Source organism: Berghia stephanieae, chromosome 13 (genome assembly GCF_034508935.2).
Source record: "Berghia stephanieae isolate SIO BIC M18660-M18661 chromosome 13, UCSD_Bste_1.3, whole genome shotgun sequence".
NCBI lineage: Eukaryota > Metazoa > Mollusca > Gastropoda > Nudibranchia > Aeolidiidae > Berghia > Berghia stephanieae.
This window is the reverse complement of record NC_088372.1, coordinates 38371760-38381759: the sequence shown is the minus strand read 5'-3', so window position 1 is coordinate 38381759 and position 10000 is coordinate 38371760. Positions and strand designations below refer to the sequence as shown.

At 36.5% G+C, this 10000-nt stretch overlaps 1 pseudogene across 1 annotated transcript in view; it reads right to left on the bottom strand.

Annotated features, from left to right (window-relative positions):
• LOC144958790 (uncharacterized) overlaps window positions 1–9739 on the bottom strand; it is a 29928-nt pseudogene extending 20189 nt beyond the window's left edge. The window contains exons 1-2 of the transcript XR_013642517.1: window positions 9647–9739; window positions 5558–5853 (exon numbers count right to left, since the gene is read on the bottom strand). The product of XR_013642517.1 is annotated as an uncharacterized LOC144958790 (transcript). The remainder of the gene's footprint in view (window positions 1–5557; window positions 5854–9646) is intronic.
• Window positions 9740–10000: the final 261 nt, after the last annotated feature.

Below are 10000 nucleotides of genomic sequence, written 5' to 3'. Positions count from 1 at the left end.
AGAGAGAGAGAGAGAGACGGGGAGAGGAGACAAGACGGTGGTGAATGACATAAAAGGTCAAAGATCAAGCCTAAGACCTTGTCAACCACTTGACGACTTCACAACAAAACAATTTATCCCGTTATCTACCAGTTTCTGGAAAAACGTATTTAAAAATTTGGCCAGAAAACTCGTCCTTCAAATATCGACAATTAAAACGACCCTCATCTTGGCAAAATCCCAACAACCTGAGACTTCGCGAAATCTTCCTTCAAGTCCCAGGTTTGAGAGTTTTTGCCGAGATGAGGGTCATTTAAATCAATCGATATTTGAAGGACGAGTTTTATGGCCAAATGTTAAAATATGTGTTTTTCCAGAGTACGACTGGTTAAAAGTGCCGTTGAAAGAAAATAAAAAAAGACCCCCGTAATTTAATTTTGAATAAATTCCCAAACAAGACGCTTCTATCGGCCATGTCTGGATTGTTGTGATCCATTCAACTGTCAAAATGGCGGGTGTTTATTATCGTGAACGATTAGAGATTATCAATTAGGAATTATGGCGTACACCGACAAAACGCTTCATTGAAGAATTTGGTTAGAATTATCAATTGTCAATAATTAATTGTGCGGCTATTCGGTCTAGTGGTATGACACTCGCTTTCGATATCGGAAGGTCATGGGTTCGAGCATCGCATAGTTGTTGAGTCCTTGGAAAAGGCTCTTTACTCGCATTCTCTCACCGTACTCATTTGTAAAAACCGCGTTGTCTCTGTCGAAAAAAATATACTATCGCTTCACAAACGTCATGTCTCTTTCTACATGTTACGTGTTACTGTTGTTCATGGACCATTTGTAAAGCGCTTTGAGCACGTTTAATGGATATTGCACTATATAAACGCTCAATTTATAATATTAACTTCAAGTTGTCACATGTCTTTAAATATACAATAAGCTTTTCATACAGAAACATACTTTAAAGAAGGCCATTGGTGTTAATAATATTATCTACTGGAATTTATATGTTTATGCGTTAGTAAATACTCACAACATTTGTCAACCGGATATATAGCGTATCAACACACAAACCTTTATGTAACCCCGAACTTTTTTCATAGTCTAATTGATATAATTTAGTGATAATAATTTACAAAAATTGCTGTTTAAAAACAGTAACATAGAGCCGAGTGACGTCAATTCCATTCCATCTACCTGTATTTGATAAACCAAAGGCCGACAAAGTCATCGATAATTCTGGGTATATATTTCTGACCACAATGGCAGAAATTGCTTTTTGTCAGAACACGTCCGTTATTGATTGGTTCACTGGAATTGAATGACAAAAACTATCAAAGCGGCGACGTAGATAATAAAGAATAATAGCCTGGTATCAAATTGTGTATGTACGAGTAGATACCGTTTACATTACAATGACAAAACACATATTTATTACATACTCAGGTGTAAAAATGAGTAATTGGCTGTTAACAGCGTTGTCTCTGTTGAAAAAAAAAATGTATTATCGCCTATCAGGCTTCATGTCTTGTTCAATATGTTACGTGTTGCTGTTGGTCAGGGACCCTTTATAAAGCGCTTTGGGCACGTTTAGTGGATATTGCTCTATATAAAAGCTCATTTACAAAAAAAAATATATTTATTTATTTATTTATTTTACATTTTGTTTAGAACACGTTTGATTCATATATCGATCGAATAAAATGCCCCCCCCCATTTTTCAAAATTATTAAACCCAAGACTTCAAAGAGTCAATTTCATATTTCAATGAGGTCAATTTCATATTTCAATGAGGTCAATTTAACATTTCAAAGGGTTCAATTTCATATTTCAATGAGGTCAATTTAATATTTCAAAGAGGTCAATTTCATATTTCAATGAGGTCAATTTTATCCTTCAAAGAGGTCAATTTCATATTTCAATGAGGTCAATTTCATATTTCAAAGAGGTCGATTTCATTGTCCGGTGTTCAAGACTTTTTAACAATATCTAGAGCCCGATTAAATTGGTTGATAAATGAAGTAACATTTTTCCTGGCTAAAATACAGAAGAGATCTTTTGTCATTTTACGGTAGTCTAGCCTGAATTGGTTCTTGAGATTAATAATGAGAGACATGTATATCAAATTTATTTCCAGTCTTAAACTGCCGTACTCTGGAAAAACACGTATATATATATATATATATATATATATATATATATATATATATATATATATATATATATATATATATATATATAAACAAATTTGGCCAGAAAACTCGTCCTTCAAATATCGATCGATTTAAATGACCCTCATCTTGGCAAACGCTCTCAAATATGTAACCTCACGACCTTAAAGTCCCAGGTTTGATAGTTTTTACCAATATGAGGGTCATTTAAATAATTTGAAGGCGGACGAATATTCTGGCCAAAATTTTTAAATACGATTTTTTTTTCCAAAGTACTGGTTAATCGATCGATTATTGACGTGTGTTTTCTGGTCAATATAATATATTTAAAAAATGCTGTTTGCCCGCTTATGTTAAATGACTTTGAATAGAGTCTTGAGATTAAATAGAGACACGTGTATATTAAGTCTATTTCCATTGCAGTAAGGCATCGGCCACGTGGTGAAAAAAACAACAAACAAAAATGTTAGAGTAGAAGTCGCATTCCTGCAATGTTATGACTTCATTAGAAATCTTTACAAATAAATAAAGAAAGAAAGAAAGAGAGAAGATAGATAAATGAATAGATAAATAAAATTAATAAATAGATTAAATAATTAAATAAAATAAATAAATAACTATATGATAAATATATAAATAAATGAATAATAAATAAATCAGTGAAGAAATAAATATATTTATAAATTTAAAATATTTTAAAAATCTTTTATAAAGAAATAAAGTCCCTGATCGTTTATGTATTGTAATATCCACAAAATGTACTTCAATCGACGTGCACATATTTTCAGGTCTTGTAACCCAAATTGTTATGGCCTCATTGTTGTAATGAAATATCAAAAAAATCAAGACCATAATGAATTGTGATCGGGTATCAGACCTGCAAATATGTACACGTAGACTCCAATCGTTCCAAGCCAATAGTCACAGATAGCATGAAGCCTGTAAGGCGATTTTATAAGAAAAATTACAAATTATTATCAGAACACGAAGGCCTGCCCTGGGGAATGAACGGATGATGATTTCTCAAAAAAAAAAAAGGAGAAAAAAAACCTTTTAATGTGATGAACGTGGTATCATTTTTATGAATTTACATGTTTGTCTGTGCGGCTCGGTGGTCTATGTGGTATGTGATATGTCCGGCTATGTGGTATGATACTCCCCTCGGATGGGAAGATCCTGGGTTCTAATCCCACTCGGAGCAGCGCATAGCTGAGTCTTTTGGAAAAGGCTCTTTATTTACTCACATTCTCTCACTGTACTCAGGTGTAAAAATGAATACCTGGCGTTAACAGCGTGTTCTCTGTCGGAAAAAAAATATTGTAATATCTTTTAACAAGCGTCATGTCTCCTCCTACATGTCAAGTGTTGCTGTAGGCTTGGGACCCTTTGTTAAATGCTTTATGTACGTTTAGTGGATATTGCCTATATTATATGAGCTTGTGCGTGTTGAAGCAATCGGTCTCCAGCGAGGGATTCCAAGGACGCGACATGGACGCTTGCTACATGTCCCCAAAGGATAGCTCCAGCCCCTCGGCGTGACGTGGACGCTTGCTACATGTCCCCAAAGGATAGCCCCAGCCCCTCGGCGTGACGTGGACGCTTGCTACATGTCCCCAAAGGATAGCTCCAGCCCCTCGGCGTGACGTGGACGCTTGCTACATGTCCCAAAGGACAGCCCCAGCCCCTTGGCGTGACGTGGACGCTTGCTACATGTCCCCAAAGGACAGCCCCAGCCCCTCGGCGTGACGTGGACGCTTGCTACATTTCCCCAAAGGAATGCCCCAGCCCCTCGGCGTGACGTGGACGCTTGCTACATTTCCCAAAGGACAGCTCAAGCCCTCGGCGTGACGTGGACGCTTGCTACATTTTCCAAAGGAATGCCCCAGCCCTCGGCGTGACGTGGACGCTTGCTACATTTCCCCAAAGGACAGCCCCAGCCCCTCGGCGTGACGTGGACGCTAGCTACATGTCCCCAAAGGATAGCCCCAGCCCCTCGGCGTGACGTGGACGCTTGCTACATGTCCCCAAAGGATAGCTCCAGCCCCTCGGCGTGACGTGGACGCTTGCTACATTTTCCCAAAGGAATGCCCCAGCCCCTCGGTGTGACGTGGACGCTTGCTACATTTCCCCAAAGGAATGCCCCAGCCCCTCGGCGTGACGTGGACGCTTGCTACATTTTCCCAAAGGAATGCCCCAGCCCCTCGGCGTGACGTGGACGCTTGCTACATTTCCCCAAAGGAATGCCCCAGCCCCTCGGCGTGACGTGGACGCTTGCTACATTTTCCCAAAGGAATGCCCCAGCCCCTCGGCGTGACGTGGACGCTTGCTACATTTCCCCAAAGGAATGCCCCAGCCCCTCGGCGTGACGTGGACGCTTGCTACATTTTCCCAAAGGAATGCCCCAGCCCCTCGGCGTGACGTGGACGCTTGCTACATTTCCCCAAAGGAAAGCCCCAGCCCCTCGGCGTGACGTGGACGCTTGCTACATTTCCCCAACGGAATGCCCCAGCCCCTCGGCGTGACGTGGACGCTTGCTACATTTCCCCAAAGGAATGCCCCAGCCCCTCGGCCCTCACCATGGACAACTTTGACCTTTTCCTTACCACCAATAGGAAAATCGTCACATTCGTTACGATGCAACCAACAATTTTCATATTTTGATTTCATTTTGTTATAGCTATAGGTATAAAAACTCGACACTAGGTTGCAGAGCTCATTTTTCTGAACAAAATATAGAATATACTCGTCACTGATCTGTTTGAAAAATCTATTTTTGTGTTGGGTGGGTATGACGTTTCGGGTAAAATTCTGAAAATAACTGGTCAGGAAGAGAGTCAAGGTCGTTAGATTCAACGCAGAAAGACTGTCTACACATAAATATATATATATATATATATATATATATATATATGTGAGCTCACGTTTTTGTGGGTTTTTTTTTTGGAATTTCAAGTAAAATTGTTAGCATATCCTAAAACTAAACTGAAGTATTTTGGTGATAGGTCTCTTATGAAATTCGGACCCACGATTTGGAATGATCTCCCTCAATCTGTGAGATTCTCGAGCTCAATAGACATTTTCATAAAAACCCTGAAAACATATCTTTTCAGGAAATATTTACTTAATTGAATTTTAAATGTATTATATATGACATTTATATTGATGATGTATTGATGACATTTTATGCTCTTAATTGTATTGATACTTTGGTTGAATTGTCTTTGAATTTTTTTTTTTAAGCGCTTTGAGGTTTCGAGGAAAGGCGCTATATAAATATGCTTATTATTATTATTATTATTATTATTATTATTATTATTATTATTATTATTATATTATTATATTATTATTATTATTATCATCATTATTATTATTATTATTAAAAAAAAGACTTACCTGCTCTTTCGTCCAAGCCTGTGACGATATTTTGCTGTTGATGATGACATCCTGATGTTCTCACTCCTGACAATCCAACGACTCGCTGTTGTTTCAAAAGTTTGATCAGAATTTTATTCCTTCCATTTTTGGAATCAATCTCTACAAACAAGGTCCGATACCGTCCATGTTATGAGTCTTTACATTTAACGTATTCAATAGAAATGAAACGGTTCATGTTTAGACAATCTCTGTACTTAATGTACTTGAATCAAAATGGTTGTACACAATTCCAACATCAGTATCTATAGCGTAGCCTGCGAAAGGACAAAAAATAATTACGTCAAAATAAAGGCGATTATATTGGCTAAGAAACTCACAACATTGCCATCCGGAAATATAACGGACAAAACACACAACTATGTGTCACCTTAAACGTTTATAGTCTGGTTAATAGAGTTTATTTTGGCCAAAAATAAGATATTGTCAAAAGTTGTAGTGAGTATGTATCCAGTCCTCCCGAGGACCGAATTGTCCACGTCCAAGAAGATTGGAACCAGTACATTGACATGACACTATTGTCCACGATTTAATCTAAACGGCAGGTTTAAATACACACACACACACACACACACACACACATACATTATAATATAATATATATATATATTATATATATATATTATAATGGATGGCATCAACACTGTTTGGAATCCCTATATGAAATCCAAAATTCAATAATAGAGAACAGACATTGTGATGTCACAAATAGGTTCCAATCTCATTGGAAGTGTAAAACCACCCTTCCGAATGACTGGGTACATACTTTGTGTAAATGACATTCTGGTTTCACAGTGATGACATCTCATTTTCTAAATGAGTCTAAATAAATGCTGACCGTCAATAAAGATCTCGCTTTTTTACGCCCCGTAACTCTTAGAATCTGCCTATACAACCTACTACTAAATTAATTATGCTGTCTTATGATTGAACATGTAACCTATTCGTTATTAGTACTCCGAAAGACTGGTTACATACACACTTTCAAGGGTTTTGTAACCGGAAAAGTAGAAGTTGTGACGTCACGACTATTCTTCCCTCTTAGAAATGATCCAAGGAAGAACTGCTAGACATACAACAAGAAACTACAGCGCTGCCGTGCTCTAGGAAAACACATATTTAGAAAAATGGCCAGAAAATTCGTCCTTCAAATATCGATCAATTTAAATGACCCTCGTCTTAGCAAAAACTTTCAAACCAAGTCCCAGGTTTCAAAGTTTTTGCTAAGACGATGGTCATCTTATGCGTTTAGTTAAAATACTCATAATACCCGCCAGTCGGATATAACGTACAAAATTATGTGTAACTTTTAACATTTACTGTCTGATTTATATAATTTAATGAGTACTAATCATCTAATTGGCTGTCGATGAGATGAGTGACGTCAACCTCGCTTCTTCTATAGATCTGTTTACCTATTTACTTTTATTTGTATGCGTTCAACTCGGAATGAAACATAACATTGTCAAAATCTTCCCAATGAAGGAAGGTCGACACATCCATGCTATAAATAATATTCCTACACACTGGATCCAAACCAATAATCGACTCATTAGCTGTTTCGGTAGTCAACTGTTACGGGAATATTCTATGGGTCGTTGACTCGTTATTAACTCACTCAACCCTAACACCGACTATATCCGTAGTTTACCCGGGTTACTTTTACCCCATGCCTATTTATTACATTTTTATGAGACAAATTATAGACGTACTATCAAAGCTAATGTTTTAAGTTTTTGCATGTTAATGAAAGTTGAATATAACTATCTATGTACATGCTCAATTTTAATACATTCTTTTCAAATCTTGAAAAGTAGCAAAAATCTCTAGGATTGAGTGAGTTAACCAGCACAAAAGACATTTAGGCTGTTGTCCCGTGACAATGAAAACACGCCTTATTTTGGCCAGACAACAAATTATAGACTTCATGAATAGATCGATCAATTCAAATCAAAAAACGTTTCCAATAAATCTCTAACGAATGATTTAAAAAAAAGGATTTAGATTTGACACCAAAACTGTTCAAAGTTACCCCAGTTTAAACAAATAGAATAAAATAAAATAGAATTTCCTTTATTCATCCCAAAGGACAATTTGTCTTTAGGGTCTATTCCAAGGGAAGGCTGGATGGAATAACCCAGGCATGGCCGCAGTGCAGCGCCGCAAAGTGAGTTACGGCGAGGTGGGGTGACTTGCTCAAGGCTACACGAGGCAGGAGGTGGAACTCGGTACCTTTTGGGTACGAAGCAAAGACCGTAACGCTGAGCCACGCTTCCCCTTAACGGTGCGTTTGATTCCTATTCCAGTTCTATGACTGTCCCAGACTTCAGAGGCTTCTTGAGGAATATCTCTCTACAGATCGCTAGTTCAGTCAGTTCATCAGATCACCAACGTTCTTCGTTGTCTTCCCCTAGAACGTTCACCGTTGATTTTCCCCCGTCACCACCACAAACTTGTGCTTTCCCTTTCACACGCACGACGTTTTCGAACAAGCTATCAGTTGTTTCTCTATTATAATCCTGAGTGACATTCTGTCCTTTTACGTTTGTTTCCTAACATCTTCGTTTGTTTTATGTGCCATGTTTGGAATTCTTTGCATTCTACGCAATCTTCACATTTCAAATACATCAAATCTATTTTTAAACAAAATCAATTTATAATAATTCAAACAAAATGATTCAATATATATATATATATATATATATATATATATATATATATATATATATATATATATATATATATATATATATTTGTTAGAATATAGCACATACTCAGAACTCATTCGACAGACAAACATTAATACACCTCAAAACACTTTGTAATAATAGTAAAGAATTTGTAAAGATCTTTCTACCACTTGTATAAATTCATCTAAAGACAACCCCAAATATTTAACGTATTTCCTTAAATCTTGGATTGTTGGAACACATCATGATATAACGCAACATTTTATACTAAAACACCACTCTGAACACCGCACAACGCTGTGTATTAAGGATAATGGTTTAGCAAAAATTAATTCATAATAATTGAAACACAATCGTTCCCGTCAATGTTGGATTGTTGACACACACAAACCATACAACTCATTCGGCAAAGTAACGTTAAAACACCAGTCTGAACATAACAAACCACGATGAAGTCTTGACGTCTTGGATGAAGTCAAGAATTTGTCAAGATCTATCTATCTACCACCACCTCTATCACTTCGTCTGAAACCAAATCATTTTAACGTTGTACCTTCAATGTTAGACAATTCGTCAAAGTAACGTTAAAACACCAGTCTAAACATAACAAAGCACTGTGTATTAATTGTCAAGAATTTGTAAAGATCTGTCACTTCTATCAATTCAGCTGAAACAAAATGTTGGATTGTTGACAAACACAAGACATACTTATGACGAATTCGGCAAACTAACGTTAACACACCACTCCAAACACAACAAGACACTGGACCTATTCGTAATACCAAATTTGAAAAGATCTATCTAATACCTCTATCAATTCATTGAAAAAAAAAAAAACAACTACCAAACGTTTAACGATGGATTGTTGGATTGTTGACAAACACAAAACATACAACACATTCGTCAAAGTGACCGTTAAAACACCAGTCTAAACAGAACAAAGCACTGTGTATTAATAGTCAAGAATTTGTAAAGATTTGTCACTTCTATCAATTCAGCTGAAACAAAACCCCCAAATATTTAACGCATTCCCTTCAATGTTGGGTTACTGTAACACAAAACATACTTATAAAGCATTCAATAGACCCACACTAATACACCACTGGAAATAATATCACAAGACACGATGTATTAATAGTAAATAATTTGTAAAGATCTATCATCTACTTCTTTCAATTCATCTGAAACAAAATCATTTTAACGTATTCCCTTCAATGTTAGATCAGTGTCACACATAAAACAACTCTACTTATAACACAGTAGGAAGACTAACGTTAAAAGACCACTTCAAACATAACTAAACACTATAAATCATAGATAATGCCATTGTAAGGAACTACAAACATAACAACATATATACCTCTTATTAAATCAATTCATAACTAATTGAATTGAAATCATTCAAAGGGAGTCTATAACACGAACACACACATTGATAATAATATATGTATATATATATTCTATTATACTATATTATATTAACTCCATTTGGTAGATGTGAATTCCTTGTCTTTGTGTCCGACACCCAGAGACCGTAACGGCATGTTTGGGCCATTGTTTTTGTAAGGAATTCGTTCTACACCGATTCTTCTAATGGAACTGTGTTATTTTACGGGATGCCAACTCAAATTAATAAATCAAACTCAAGTCAGTTCAATAGCAACCGTTCTGCCACGTTTTTAACAAAAAACAACATTTACATGTTTCAAACTTA